The following is a 3,732-nucleotide window of genomic DNA, read 5'->3' as shown; positions in this document are numbered from 1 at the left end:
TTCTTCAAATTCCAAGCAGTATGCATGCAGCATTGACTTGAGTATCTGATGAAATCGCTCACGAGTGCTCTAACACCAAGTTTGACCCCTGGTCAGTTTGAACAAACTTAGATAAACCAAACACTGACAAAAACGCGATCAAACCTTTCACCACTGCAAGGACAGTGACTTCACACACTTGAATATGGGATTAGTGGTACCCACTGGTTTTGACGTGCTGAGGTAAACGTATCGTCTCACTTCCTGTTTCCCGGTTGCTGCGTAGTAGTAGCGTGCGTTTGTCGCTCCTGTTCCTCTGAGTGTAATTTGCTCTGTGTTTTGTTACAGCGGCCTATTGTCCGCGCTCTAAAGTAACATTAGTTCTGCTCAAGCACCCATAAGTCTGTTTATTTAGCGACCGTTAATTATATTTGTCTATGCGCTTGTCTGCTCTGCTAGCTACACCAGCATGGCCTAGCAGCTAGCAATGGCTTCTCTCTGTCCCTGTCCAGCTCTCTCCTGCTTGGTGTGTCACATGTTTAGCTACTCATCTACCTCCTTTAGTGATACTGGTACGTGTAATAAATGTAGTTTATTTGGTGAGTTGGAGACGAATTGGAAGCTCATCTCCGCACCATGGAAACCAAACCATTAGCTGTAGTTAGCCAGGCCCCTGTAGCTGGTGCGGACCGACCAAGTGCAGCTCCGGCTAGCCGTCCCTCGACAGCTCCCGAGCAGCCAGGAAACCAGGGAGGCTGGGTGACTGTTCGAAGGAAGTATAGTCCCAAGCTGAAGCCCACGGGTCACCACCAACCACTTCATGTTTCTAACAGGTTCTCCCCACTCAGTGACACACCGGCTGAGAAACCAACTCTGATTATTGGCAGCTCCATTTTGAGAAACGTGAAGTTAGCGACACCAGCAACCATAGTCAAGTGCCTGCCAGGGGCCAGAGCGGGCAACGTTGAATCAAATTTGAAACTGCTGGCTAAGGATAAGCGTAAATATAGTAGGATTGTTATTCACGTCGGCGGTAATGACACTCGGTTACGCCAATCAGAGGTAACTAAAATTAATGTGGAATCGGTGTGTACATATGCAAAAACGATGTCGGACTCCATAGTTTTCTCTGGACCCCTGCCAAATCTGACCAGCGATGATATGTTTAGCTGCATGTCATCATTCAATTGCTGGCTTTTTGGTGTTTAGCAAATGGTGTGGGCTTCATTGATAATTGGCAGACTTTCTGGGGAAGACCTGGTCTGATAAGGAGAGATGGCATCCATCCCACTTTGGAGGGAGCAGCTCTCATCTCTAGAAATCTGACCGATTTTATTTATGAACCTCACCCCTGACAACTCAGAGTTGAGACCAGGAGGCAGAGCTGCAGTCCTACACGCTTCTCTGCGCCTCCATTAGAGCAGTTACCCACCCAACACTCCATAGAGACTGTGTCTGCCCCCCGACCACATAAACTAAGTAAACCAAAAGTACAGAGAAGAGGAGTTAAACATAAGAATCTAATTAAAATTAGAACAACCTCTGCAATAGTACAACAAGATAGGAGAGTTAAATGTGGACTCCTTAACATCAGGGGCTCTATTTTCAACTCCGCCGCCGCCGCCGGCGCAGTGGTTTTTTCGAGCGGCGCAGGCAGGCGCAAGGCGCATTTGGTATTTTGGTAAACCGAGGCGTATAGAGGTGTGCCAGGATGGGTGTTGCAGTGCAGTAGGGGGAAGGTGTAGGCATAATAAGCCGGCGGATTGGAATTTTCGACCATTTCGGTCTGCACTGGCGGCGTAAAAGTGTGCTGAAAGCTCGTCACCCCAGACCTGGTCAACTCTGTGCGCCAGCGACACAAGTGGATTTTCGTAAACCGGCGGAGTCGTGCGCTCACGTCACCAACACCTCACAGTCAGGTTTCCACAGTGTCTGGCATTTCACTGCGATCAATAATTAGCAACAGCCGCAATTCAATGCAACTATCTGAGTCAGCACATACAGTCAGACCTAAATGTATATATTTTGATCAGTATCTCATCTGACCACATCGAAAGCAGTTTTGGCACGCGCAATGATCACTCAACCTGACCGAATGTACACAGGTGAAACAGGGATGTCTGGTGATCTGTAACTCAAATTGCCTGGTGACGAATGTGTATGCCACTTTCCCCAGGTCGGCACATGACTCGTTCATCATGGTGAATTCTAGCATCCCTAGAGTCTTTCAGGGGGACACCCCTCTGGATGGATGGCTGCTAGGTAATAACGGCTATCCACTGAAATGTGGTTGATGACGCCATATATCACACCGTCAACAAGATGGCAGCATGGTTTTAATGGTGTTTTCAGCAATGCTCGGTCAGTCATCGAACGCACACTGCGTTCAATAATTAGCAACAGCGACGATTCAATGCAACTGTCTGAGTCTTTACATACAGTCAGACCTATATTTTGATCAGCATCTCATCTGACAACATCGCAAGCGCATTCGGCAGGGATGCGACCTAATCGGTTAATGTCGCTGTGCCAACCAGAAACAGCCGTGACATCCTACAGAGCATATATACTGCATCTATCTCAGAGCACTCGAGAGACAGAGAGAGACAGACACATGAAAAAACGTAATGATGATCGTTGTCCGCTATTACCCACGTCATTTCATTCCAAATACAAATGTTATCATTGTAATGCTTAACGTTATCTACAAAGATGGAGCACATCATTGCTTTGAGGAGGATGAGGAGGAGGCCAAGGATTTACTATCTAAGGACCTCATATTTAGACATCAGAATCAGAATCAGAAATCCTTTATTTATCCCCGAGGGGAAAGTGTTTTTGTTGCAGTGCTCCTTACAAGAATTGAATTAGAATAAAATTAGAAAAGAAATAAAAGAGAGAGAACTATATATGTAAAAAGCAAATATAAAAACAAAATATTTATATTGAGAATATATATATACACACACACACACACACACACACACACACACACACACACACACACACACACACACACACTGGAGATCAAAATTAAAGAACAATTTATGAACACTTGATTTTTTCGGAAATAATGTATTCTTCATTGCTCAACATTTGAAGGAATTTTTTTTGTGGCTATATCATGCTAATAGAGCAGTGTTTTGCAAAATAACCAAGGCACTTCAACAAAAAGCCTGTATTTTGCAGAAAACACAATGATCAAAATTAGAGAACAGCAATGACTGTAGCACGGAGAAAAATTACAACTAAATTATCTTAAGGTCACAACAGTCAACAATTAGTAGGAAGTGTACAGGCCGTTGTTTTGAATGACTTCAGCACATCTACGGCCTCAGGACATCACTAGTCTGTCACACTGCTCCGGTGTGATTTTGGTCCACTCTTCTTCAAGTCTCCTCCACAGTTCGGTGACTGTAGTGGGTTTCTTGGCCACAACTTTGTCACCAAGGATTTTCCAGAGGTTTTCTATTGGGTTTAGATCAGGACTCTGGACTGGCCATTTCATTATTTCAATGTTTTCAGTTTCAAGGAACTGCTTTACCCGTTTTGCTGTGTGACAGGGGGCATTGTCCTGCATGAAAATTGCTGGCTGACTGGGTGATGAACGCAGGGGAGGAACAACATGTTGTTGAAGAAGGTTCTGATAAACATTTGCATTCACTCTGCCATGTAGCTGTATAAGAGGCCCAACTCCTGCTGCAGAAAACATTCCCCAAACCATGACACTTCCTCCTCCACCTTTCACTGACT

General features: G+C 45.0%; 1 pseudogene; it reads left to right on the top strand.

Moving 5' to 3' along the window:
* The first annotated feature begins 615 nt into the window (after positions 1-615).
* LOC139347134 (uncharacterized) lies at positions 616-1,301 on the top strand (annotated as a pseudogene).
* The last annotated feature ends 2,431 nt before the right edge of the window (positions 1,302-3,732 follow it).

This window comes from Chaetodon trifascialis, chromosome 18 (assembly GCF_039877785.1).
Source record: "Chaetodon trifascialis isolate fChaTrf1 chromosome 18, fChaTrf1.hap1, whole genome shotgun sequence".
Lineage (NCBI taxonomy): Eukaryota > Metazoa > Chordata > Actinopteri > Chaetodontiformes > Chaetodontidae > Chaetodon > Chaetodon trifascialis.
The sequence above is the reverse complement of the archived record's forward strand: the minus strand, read 5'-3'. Positions and strand labels throughout refer to the sequence as shown.